Source organism: Micromys minutus, assembly GCF_963924665.1.
Source record: "Micromys minutus genome assembly, chromosome: 1".
Classification (NCBI taxonomy): Eukaryota; Metazoa; Chordata; class Mammalia; order Rodentia; family Muridae; genus Micromys; species Micromys minutus.
The window spans coordinates 141,194,000-141,206,729 of record NC_137969.1 but is presented as its reverse complement, the minus strand read 5'-3'; positions in this window follow the sequence as shown (position 1 = coordinate 141,206,729).

The window sequence follows — 12,730 nt, the reverse complement described above, 5'->3', positions numbered from 1 at the left end:
AATAATTCTCTTCTAATTACCTTTTGTATAGAAAGGTTCATATAGTATTTTCCTTTTTTACATTCTGATATCAAAAGTGCAATTTTAAGAAGCTTTTAACACAATATATTTTTACTTTGAGTTACTAATAGTTTCCTATCTGCATATGGTCTAGGTTATCCCCTAGAGGAATATTACATTTCATTAACTCTAATTCAACTACATCTGCTGTTATTTTATATTTGAAAATATTATGTCTTTATATTGCCAAATTATTTAAATTCATTATGTAAGAATATCTCATTTTCCATTATGCCTAATTTAGAAATATTAAATTTTAATGAAGGAATCAATAGCACATATTTTACAGGGTTTAAATCAAGGAAATAAGAGATCTAATTATTTCATCCTTCATTTTATATATTGACACCACTGTGAAACTTATTAAGGAACAGGTTGAGATTTGTTCAAAATGCTCCATGTTACTAAGCTATTGTCTTGTTTATGTCCATTTAGCATCACTCCTGAGAGAAAAACTCCGTACAATAAATTAATTTCTGTAATCTCCCTTCTTTTTGATTGGCTTTTGGATCACATCAGGCTCATTTTGCTCCTTCTGGAATCAACCATTTCTGATTAAGATAAATACTCATTTTTGAACTATCAAGAGACATGAATTCACAACACTCTAGACTCGTCTTCAGGAACTAATGTTCAGTGAAAAATTAATACTTAAAGTTAAATGAATAAAGAACTGTATGATTTCATTCAATATATAGCATTCTTGACACAAGGAAACTGATGAGAAAGACAGCCAAAGAATGCTAACGTAATTTAATGAAAAAACTGAAGGGAAATGAGAGGAGTCATAAAAGAGCAACCTGAACAATATTGCTGTAAAACAACTAGTGTGTAATGTATTAATATTCTGGTGTTAATAGAATGTTAACCATAAAAGGTTGATCAGATGGTACTAGTGGAGAAAATGTGTTAAGGCTATAATTTCTTACTATTCTCTGCTGATTACATTAAATTTTACCATTACGTGAAATCAATATCTTACTAATTTTAAAGTTTCTAATGTAAAAGTAATTTTAACGCTAGAGTAATGGCTGTCTAAAATAAAACTTCTTTAAATAAAGTCAGCAATGAATTAATTCAAAATGTTTCTAAGGCTATTTACATAGGTAAGTGCTGAAGGGAAGACCCACAACTAAAGACATCATTTAATTAGCATGGACTTGACTATGTTCAAGGCTTAGTGGAGTCCAGGAATAAAATGGTGGTGAATATACACTTCTGTCCCTTAACATTGTTATAATATGCCAGAAAAAAATTACTTATTACTAAGAAACTCACTTCACTAAATGCCACGGCAGTGGGCTCATGCTTATAAAATCCATTGTTTTTATCCTATTTTTCTACTGGCTAAAGTAGTTAGTTTGCTTTCATGGTGGAATGTTCTTTCAAATACTCAATTGTGTATCACTTAGGAAGCAATGGTCTTTGGAGTTGATGCAAGATCCGATAGAATGATGGATCTTTGCTCTCAACCAGCATCTGGATACTTATTAGAGTTTATTCCATAGCCAAGATTTGTTGATGCTGGAGTCAGAAGGTGGAAGAGGAGATGCATTTCTCATTGATGTTGCCAATGTTTCCCTAGCAAAGGTCTTGCTTCCCGCCACGAATATGTTCTGCTTTACACTAAGAAACTTAACTTTCAGAGGAAGAAGTCCTCAACAACAACAACAATGACTTAAAGTACAGAGTGGCATATGTTTAAGGTGAAAATAGGGGTGGATAAAGAAAGCCACATCTCATGTTTGCAGTATGACGTTCCCCCCAAAAAATAGAAGGAAGAATATAACAAAAATAGTTATATTTTTTGAATGTTTGAAGAGCCACAGAAATAAGATCATAACTGCCCTGAGTATTTTTCCAGTTTTGTTAAAGCAGAATTTTAAGCAAATGCTATTGCTTTCTTAAACTCCTATTTCTTTGTATTGCAACTTTACACTGAGTTAATATAATTTAAAAGTTTTGTCAAATTGACATTACTATATTTAAGTTGTAGGAGTCTTGCAAAGGATGGTAAAAAATGTCAAAAATGTCACCTGTTCTGGCTTATGTGTTAGCTTAACACAAGCTGGAGTTATCACAGAGAAAGGAAGAGCCTCCCTTGAGGTAATGACTCCATAAAATCTAACCATAAGTCACTTTCTGAATTAGTGATCAAAAGTGGGAGGGCCAATTGTGAGTGGTGCCATCCCTGAGCTTGTCATCCTGGGTTCTATAAGAAAGCAGGACATTTCAACATATAACAAAGACACATGCTCCACTATGTTCATAGCAGCCTTACTTATAGTATCCAGAATCCAGAAAGAACCAAGGTGTCCTTCAACAGAGCAATGGATAGAAAAATTGAATTATACAATAGAGTACTACTCTGTTATTAAAAACAACGACTTCATGAAATTCTTAGGCAAATGGATGGAATTAGAAGCTATCATCCTGAGTGAGGTAACACAATCACCAAAGAACACATATGGTATGCACTCACTGATAAGTGAATATTAGCCCTCAAAGCTCTGAATACCTAAGAAACAATTCACAGACATTGTAATGATCAAAAGAAGGAAAGCCAGAATGGGGACACCTTTTAGAAGTCCTTCTTAGAAGGGAGAACAAATGGGAGGAAATACAGGCAGGGATTTAAAAAAAGATCACCCAGAGACTGCCTCTCCTGGGGATCCATCCCATATGCAGCCACCAAACTCAAGTACTATTGCTGATGCCAAGAAATGCTTACTGGCAGGAGCCTAATATGGATGCCTCCTGAAGGGCTCTGCCAGAGCTATAATGATACAAATGAGGATGCTTGCAGTTAACCATCAGACTGAGCACAAGGACTCCAATGAAGGGACTAAATAAAGAACTGAAGGAGCTGAAAGGGTTTGCAACCTCTGGGGAAGAACAACATCATCTACCAACTAAACCCTTCAGAGCTCCCAGAAACTAAAGCACCACCATTGAGCACACATGGAGGGACCCATGGCTCCAGCTGCATATGTAGCAGAGGTCAGCATTGTCTGGCATCAATGGGAGGAGAAGTCTTTGAGTCCAGTGAAGGCTCATTTTCCCAGTGTAGGGGAATGCCAAAGTGCTGAGGTAGGAGTGGGTGATTAAGAGAGGGAGCACCTTTATGGGAACAAGGGGTAGAGGAGGATGATGGGAGTAGGGATAAAGGTGATAACATTTGAAATGTAAATACAGAGAACATCCAATAAAAATGAAAAACAAAAAACAAAAAACAAAATACAAGCTGAGCAAGCCAAGGGAAGCAAGTAATTACATGTTACATCCCCCCCATGGCATTCGCATCAACTCCTGCTTCCTGACCTATTTGAGGTCCAGTCCTGACTTCCTTTGGTGATGGACAGCAATGTGAATGTGTAAGCTGAATAAACCCTTTCCTCCCAATTTGCTTCTTGATTATGATGTTTGTGCAGGAATAAAAACCCGACGAAGATTTACTCTGGGAAAAAGTGTGAGTCAATTTTTAGGTTATCCCCTGCAGCATGGTTGCATCAGTTTAGCGGGATGTTCTTCTTGTGAAAGTTAACCTTGATTTTCAAGGTTGAATAAAGATGGCTAGATTAGTAAGATACACATCTGGGTGTGAAACAAAACACGGAAGCATAGATAAAAAGCTTTTAGATAAAAGCTCTGTTATTCCTACCTGGGGGGTATCTCCTGATACAATCATTACCCATCACCACCAAACTCCCAGTTCTTCAGAATTTCATCAGAAAATTATCCTGATGACTTTCCAGTGAGCTTCTTTTCAAAAGATGGCATCTGTGCATCCTCAGTCCTGTACAGAATATGTGTTCAGTAAAACTTTAAGTCTAATAGGTAGGTATTTACCTCTTTTCTCCTTTTGATAGACTCATAATACCTTCTAGTTAACTCCATCACTTTGATCTGTTTGTCAAGGTGCATTTCTTATAATTTCTTATCTTCCTATGTCCCATCAGTGTTTGTCTGTTCTACATCTCATTTTGGAAACACAAGTGGGGATAGCAGTAGCTATCCTCCTATATTGTCTAGTATGATCCTGAACAGAAAATTTCTAACATATTTTATTAATATGATCATAGTATATGTGCATGTCTGCATGTAGGTGTATGAACCATCTGTTAGCATGAAGTCCATGAAGCCATCATATCCCCTAGAACTAGAGGTATAGGGTGCTGTAAACCACCCGTGGTGGAATCTGGGAACCAAAGAAACCTTGCCTCCTGAAAAGCAGCCGTTGTCCTTAATCTGTATTCATTTGCTCCAAATATATACATTTTAGACAATGGGTTTTTAAGGTTAACATATTTTATGCAGAATGTCAAGTTTAAGTACAGAGTTGCTTCTGTTTTCCTCAGCTTCCAACATAGGTTCACGGGGTTGACTACATTCTCTCCAGCTGGATCTTATCTACCTCACTGTGCTACAGAATTCCTGGAGGACTCTCTTTTCAAAAGACATTTTAATATAAGTAAACAATGAAGTGTCTAATGCAGCTGAATCTTATAGTGTATTCATAAACACATACTTACTGATACTTTGAAAAATAAAAATTGTTAAGTTTTGCTATTTTTTATACAGGAGACTAAGAAGTATGTTACAAATCATGTTAGTATTGTAAAGTGAACTCAGTGTCAAAAAGAGCTTAAAATTACCAAGTCATAAAACCAAGTTTTCTGACACCTCATTAAGAAATCTATATTGCACTACTTTTCATTCTTTTATTCTTCCTAGGAAAAACCAGCTATGTTCTAGGTGATCATTTAAAGAAGTGTGAATAGGAGATAGCATCTGAAAATTTGTTCTTAAATGTTACTATTCATTTTACTCACACTTCTTGCAATGTGAATGTAAGCCTGCAACAAACAACAGCAATAGGATGCTCAGAACTCTATAAGCAATGCTCATATAGTGTGGGCATTGAAACACAGGCAGGAGACCTATTGCCATGTTTCTTTATCTACAGGGCTCAGTGATTCAGTAGAATATTCTCTAGAATGAGGTGCTGAGGTGTTTGTGAGTCATCAAAGTGTAGATTATCACATCATGTGCTATTAAAAAAACGTCAGGGGATGGAGTGGTGGCTTAGTGGTGAAGAGTTCTAACTGCCTTTCCAGAGGACCAAGGTTCAATTCCCAGCACACACATGGTAGCTCATACGGGTCTGTAACAACAGTATCAGGGGCCCTAACACCCTTATATACACATGCACACAGGTAATACACAAATGTACATAAAATAATAAATTATTAAAAATGCCAGCACTACTTTAAGAACTCATTGACTAAAATGACAGGAATCATGTTAACATTTTACATTTTTTCAGTCTTTCTGCTAATATAATTGCTCTATGAGTTCTTCAAGATGTTTGTCATCTTGCTGAACTTTAATAACCCTAAGGAAGTTATAATAACCCTTGCAGTACACTATCAGAAGTAGACGTTTTCTATCAATATTGAACATAGGTTTCTACATCCAGGTGTCTGTCTTGTTTGTGTGAAAATACACTTGCTCACCAATTTCACTAGGGGGCGAACTTTCACCATCTCCTGATGTTAAGTGGCAGCTTGACTCTGTTTACTTTGAGAGACATGCCTGTCTAGAATATGCTGAAGGTTGTGGGCTTTGGCTGGAACAAAGTGGAAAGACACAGACCAGGAATATTTGTTGTGTTTTTAAATATCGACAAGGCTCACATGTCATATAACTCCAGTTTTGACTTTTCTAAGGTCCCTTATAGCAAGCTGTACCATGAAGCAAAACTGTTTCTCCCTCTCCCTCCCCCCTCTTCCCTCTTCCTCTTTCTTTTCCTCCTTACTCATTCATCTTTTCCTTTTTCCCCCTCCTTCTTCTCCTAATCTTTCTTTCTACACTTCTTCCTTCTCCCTCGTCTCTCGTCCTCTTTTACTTTTCTGTCACTGATTTTACACCCACCCACCCACCCACACACACACACACACACACACACACACATATATATGTGAAATATATATGAATATGGATATAGATATAAGTGATGATATAGATATAGATATAGAAATCGATATAGAGATAGAGATAGAGATATCTCTCACTAATAATAACATATGCACAAAAACATAAATATCTAGAAGCCAATGAGCATATTGCATCTATTTAACAAATATGACATCAACTCTCCACTAGTGCTAACATGTTACATATCAACACATTTTAACTTGGTTTTCAGTACCAAACATACACCTCTTGTTGAGCAGGCCTTAAATCCAGACAGATCCATGTAGATATTCTCCTACTGCAGTTTGTAAGCATTGCCTAGTCTGTCTTCACAGGAGCATCTGGAATCCATGGGTGACTAAAACACCTGACAGTTTTTCCTTAGCAAAAACCAGTAGGAAATCTATCCAGGAAAAATATTTATCAAATTTCCAGCTTGTTTTCTCTATGTCTTGTAGGCAAAGCATGTAATATCTTCAGGCCATTTCACATACACGGTCTCTTTCAGAATAAGATAAAGAAGGCTAGGAGGGAGTAAGGAAACGTCATCTTATTACAGACTTTATAAGGCTGTCAGCATATTCTCAGGCTGTGTGATAAATGCCTCTTCCCTTTGCTTGGGGACAAGTGGGTAGTTGAGTGTTTAGATTTAATCACTGTATTGAATAAAACAACATATCTTTTTAAAATAAAAAAGAATTTAATATCACCAGTAATATCACTCGTAGCTGTCAAGCCTGAGTTCACCTCACGTTTTACAGAATGGCACTAGCAGAATTTGTCTCAAGATTATTCTGGACTTCAGTGCATGCTTTTTGTGTAGATTGAATCTGTGTCTGGACATTTGCTTTTGTTTATATCGGAAGGAAGGTTGGGTCAAATGTTTTTCTCAGTAGTCTAAGCCTGCAGGTCTTGTTGGTAGAATATCGACTTCCACCACTCTGGTAGCATCCCAATGGAGCCAAAACATGATTCATTGAGACTTACCTATTAATATAAGGAAGGAGACTTAATGTAAGCTGATTAGAGTGATTGAGTTCCAAGTGAAAATACAAGAAACTCTGTACAGACTGTTCTAGTAAGAACAACAAAATGTCCATGCTGGGGAACTGAGACTATTCTTTTGAAGTCAGAGGGGGTAAATCTTTTCCTTCTTCCATGGGACAATGGCTGTTTACTTGTTCTCAGTTACTCCACTTCTTTTCAATCTTATACAACCTTTTGTCATGAACCAAGACATTCTCCACTGTCTTACCTATGAAAACACAGTTACTTTGCATCAAATTCCAATGCTTTAGAGTACTGTATTTGAAGTATGGGACTCCAAATGATGCTTTAGTTGCCCATGTTGGTAGTTTAGGTTGTTAATAGGTGTCAAAATGAATTACAAATTTGTCTAATTTGATTTTCATTATCTTAGATTTATACATGAGCTACCAAAAGAAAATAAAAATGGGAAATGAAAAGTTGATCGCATGAGAAAGACATTTTGTGACTTAGAGAATAAAAAAATTCTGTACTCTAAAACCAAATTAAAGTGCATAATCAAATATTATTTATTATAGCAAATGCTGATTTTGTTTTATGATTTATTAAAATGCTCACTTAAAATAGAAAATATCTGTTTTTGTGGGTGAGGGAATCTGTAAGGTATTTATTTTGACATTGAGTCATTTAAGTCTTGCCTTTCTTTAAGACAACAGGTAAGAAGGATTATCCCATCAGTTACAGACTTACTTCTAAGAAAGTGAAGTATATGTATATGTATATATATGTATACTTATATGCATATGTATATATATATATATGAACAAAACCAAATTTGCTAAGTTTTAAAACATTCAAATAAAATTACATGACTGTTCTTTCAACTCTTATTTAATTCTGTTAACAGCATATAGTTAAGATCTATATAGAAATTTGTCTTATATTTGTGGACTGATTTTACAAATTTTCCTAATCCATATTTAGTTTCCTATTTGATTTACTTTCGTCTGAAGGGCTTTTATTGCTTTTTGTTTTGGCATTACCAGCATTTTAATGATATAGATAATGTATCATGAATAATTTAAGCAATGTGTCCCCATCATAAATTTATAAAATAATGAAATCTGTTTTGTCACATGAATAACTGGCATCTGTTTCTCTAATATAAATATCAAATCAAAGCATTTGTCATCTCAAAATATTTAATCCAAATTCTATTACATATTTATGTATATTCTATTATATATTTGTATTTGTATAGAAAGTATTTAATTGGATTTTGAACACATCAGCATATTTACTTACCTTAAAGGTATAAAGCTAGGTTTTATTACTATTTTTAATACAATAATGCAGTTGACCATGAGACATTTTGAACATTGTACAGAAAATGCTATAACCCTGCAATGTAGATGAACCATGAATCTCATTCAAATATTAGTGCTGTAGTATTCATGTGGAATTCCCAATTAGAAAAATACAGCTATCAACATTATTAACGACACCTTCTCCATTGTTTCTCTGAGTCCACACCATATTTTCTCTATATATATGAGCATAATTTTCAGATTATGTACATATTTGCATTTATGTAAATGCAAAGTCACATGATCGTTTACGTTAAAAAGTGAAATGATTTTTGTATTGTCAGAATATAACATAGAAAATATTGGGAACAAACTGGTTTCTTCTAGGTGTCCACAGATCCATAAGAAGGAATTTAGAAAAGATACCACATAGACAGAAGCTTTGACTTTCCAGAGAAATGCAGGACTTACATACTGTTAGAGTAAATGCTGACTCATAGATCAGAAAAGCAATTGTGGATTTTGACTCCAGTACAACTCAGCAAAACAGCAGTTACTACTTCTAGGTTACTGCCTAATTGCCATTCTTTGTAACATGCTTTTTGAAGTGTTTAGAAGATGTCACCATTGCCCTTGGGTAATTCTATTCAGGGTACTGTTATTAACAATTTGTGAAAAACTTGCCTTGAAAACATTAAAAACTGTGATAATTAAAGTCATGCATGGTTAAAATTCAAAAACCTGTTCCTCACAAATATACACCTGACAGGAATATGCACTTAGAGTGTTTCAATGTTCCTTTGAAATGCAAGTTTTTAAAAGTATAAAATAGTCTCTCTCTAAAAAGAATTCATTTTCTTACAAAACTTATATAAACTCTAATCATACACAGGATATCAAGTGGAAAGATGGCGTTGCTATCCCATAGTCAAAAACTCTGACCCAGGATTGTTTCTGTCTAAAAGAACTTCAGGGACAAAAAATGAACAAGCCACTGAGGGAAAAGAGGTTCAAAGACCAGTCCAAATTCGGATCCAGCTTAAGGGGAGTCTCTAAGGCCTGACACTATTACTGATGCTATGGTGTGCTTACAGACAGGAGCCTAGCATGGCTGCCCTCAAAGAGGCCCAACAGTAGATAGAAGCTGGAGACCCCTGTGCTTGAATTAGGGAAAGGCTGGAAGAAGCTGAGGAGGAGGGCGATCCCATAAGAAGACCAGCAGTCTCAACTAACCTGGTCCCTGAGATCTCTCAGAAACTAAGCCACTAACCAGGCAGCATTCACCAGCTGGTATGAGGCCCCCAACACATATACAGCACAGTACAGCCCAGTCTGGCCTCAGTGAGAGAATATGTGCCTAACCCACAATGGGCCTGAGGCCACAGGGAGTAGGGAGGCCTGGCAGGGTAAGTCAGGGTGGGGTGAGGTGGGAAATGGAATGAGAAAACTGTTGGAGAACAGACTGGGAGGGGGAAAATGACTGGACTGCAACAAAAGATTAAAGATCATTTTAAAAAAGCATATATAAATTAAACTCTAATTCAAATACATTAGGCTATAATATAAACATTAAATTGCATATACTATAACATTTTTTAAATGACCACTTGAATTATGTGTTCAATTCCTAGAATAAAAGCGATTTTAAAGATGCTTTAATATATACAATCATAAAATGTGTTAAAACAATTTACACTAATGGGTGATGTTAAAACTGATGAGTCCAATTAACTGTCATCTAAAGAATGTGACAAGAATATCTTTTAAGATTATGTGCTACTACATCCAAAGTTTGCTATTATCATTGTTCGACAGCACAATGAAAAATGTGTTTATATTTTTTCAGATAGAATTTTAAATTTCCACAAATGTTACAATGTTTAACAATGTTTCAAAAAAAATCTTTCCAAGGACACAAAACACATTTTCTTAATAGTAAACTGTGGTTTAAAATTAATAATTATAATACAATATTATAGTTTCTAATGGGCAAAATGTAAAAGCAAAAGCGCAAAAACAATATGCCACAAACATTGGGAATCAGGAATATCCTTTAAAGGCAAATCTTGATTTAAAAATTTCCCTAAGAAATCCTATATAAATTGTTGATCTAAACAGAAGTTTTAGTTTCTTTCTACCCTTTAAGATGCTTCCAAGCTGGGTCATACTTACCAGGCCTATCTGGTGCCATTCATTGCATCTAAACTGGACACCAATGTTCTGTTTGTAATCAAATCTTTCCTTTCGGCAGTTGGATGAAAGGGAATTTGTAGGGTGGTTAAAAGGTTGGAAACAGAATACAATAGCATGTTTCTGTGGGAGAGATGGAACTCAGAAAATCACAGAGATGAGGAGAGTCACAGTCATTTGGGAGCTGTCCTTTCTGCCCCGTGTGTTTCTGCTCCTAGGCTAAGGCAATGGGGTGGAGAGGGGGATCAGAAGGGAGTGCACCTTTGTGAAGTCAACTAGAGGGAGAGAGGAGATGGGAGCAGCATGGGGTAAAGGGATAACATCTCAAATGTAAATGCAGAGCATCTAATTTTAAAAAGGGGGGTAAAAGAATAGCAAACTCAGACTTGTTTTAGATTAAAAAGAAACATGTATAACTATAACGCAATCACATGTCACCGTGGTCAAACTTATCGAAAGGGCTTCTCAAATGAGAAGCGACTGGAAGATTTGCTCTTTCCTCTTGGGATTTTAGTCAGACTTTCTGAAGTCCTGGAGAAGTAACACCCCAGTGATCTATGGATTCCTAGCTTCCAGTCATCACCCTGAGCTATTTCTTCCTCATACATGGCTATTTCTTACAGCTGTGGAAACAGCAGCAGGTCTTTGAGTGTGTGTTTGCATGGACTTCAACCCTTCCAATCTTTGCTGCGTGTAAAGTCTCAGATTGCTTTGCTTAGGTCCTTGTTGAACTTTTCTTTCTTTCTTTCTGGAGCACCGTATGAGGTTCCCACCCTTCTCACTTCCAACTCGGAAGGTTCTTCACAGCAGCCCCCCTTCTGACTAAAGGTAAAGCAATGAGATCACAATGTAAAGTGAAATTTATTTCTAAATCGCTTTTCCGCAGGCATTTGTCCTATAATCATAGAGCACTGTAGACCCACAGGAGTCTATTTTGAGCACTGTTGCAATTTGAGTATCTTTTCGGTAATGTCTAATTCCCCATTAATGTCTTACTTATTGTCTTACCATGCTAAGACCATCTAACCTCAAGTATTTAATTTTAACTCTGTAGGTTCAGCAGGACGAGTCTGAAGCATGCTGGGACTTGGGGGGTGCTATGTAGAGGTTCTTAGGAACTTTAAGCCCATTCAGGAAAAAGGAAACCCTTCTGGAATGTTTATTTCTTTCTCCACCCTTACATTCAGTGTTTAATGCACTTGCTTAGGCTGTGGAGAGCACAGAATGTGATAACTGGAGGTTGTGATTAGGAGCTAGGTTTATGTGTAGCAGACAGAAACAAACTTTGCTATTTATTTACTATAAACAGACTCTGCTGGGGGTAGGGGGGCAGTGAGTAGCAGAAATGGAATTTTTTTCTTCCTCCCTCCCTTCCTTCCTTTCTTGTTTTTCAGTACTGTGCCTCACAAATATTTCTGATCAGAGACAGGTCTTTTCATTCTGAGAACCACCCAGTCTTAGTGATGACTCAGATGACTGGGTTACTGTCTCCTAAGATACATTGTTTAATCCTATTTTAATCTCTTGGTTGTTCCTAGAATGAATTTTAGGTACTTTAATTAAAGGAAGATGTTCTATGTTGTGTAATTTATAACTGAAAAAATTCCCCATCTCTTTTCTTGCATGATTTAAAGGCTTTTTGTGAGTAGGTTTCATATTTTACAGGGAACACCATGTATCGGCATGTCTGGCTCAACAATACTGATCATCTGGTACCTTTTCTGTCCTATGTCCTCTGTCCTCCTTTTCCTGTACAATACTGAACTCAGAAGTAACCATTCTCTCTGTTCACTCAGCCTGGTAACAGGCAGGCTGCAGAACTGCTCATGGGATGCCTTCCCTGGGATGATGCTGGGCTCACAAATGGATACATTGTTCTTACACTGCACACTCCATTCCCTTCAGTCAGTGTTTTCCTGTGAGAGGAACTTGAGGTTTAGGTGGAGAAGAATTAAATCCTTGGCTGAAAAGAAATCCCCTTTCAAATTGCAAGGACTTTTATTTGGGTGAGTTAAGTCACAGCCCTCTTAAAACACAGGGCTGGGCCCAGAGTAAACACACAATGAGTCAGTGAGCAGGCCAAAGTCCATTCCTGTTGGCCACTCCTTTTTGGTAAGCCTCGGATCAAAGAGGTTAAAGCTGCTTCAGCATTCTGAATACAAAATGAAAGGTATGCCTTAAGACTGCTTAGAGAGGTGACAGGGGTGAAT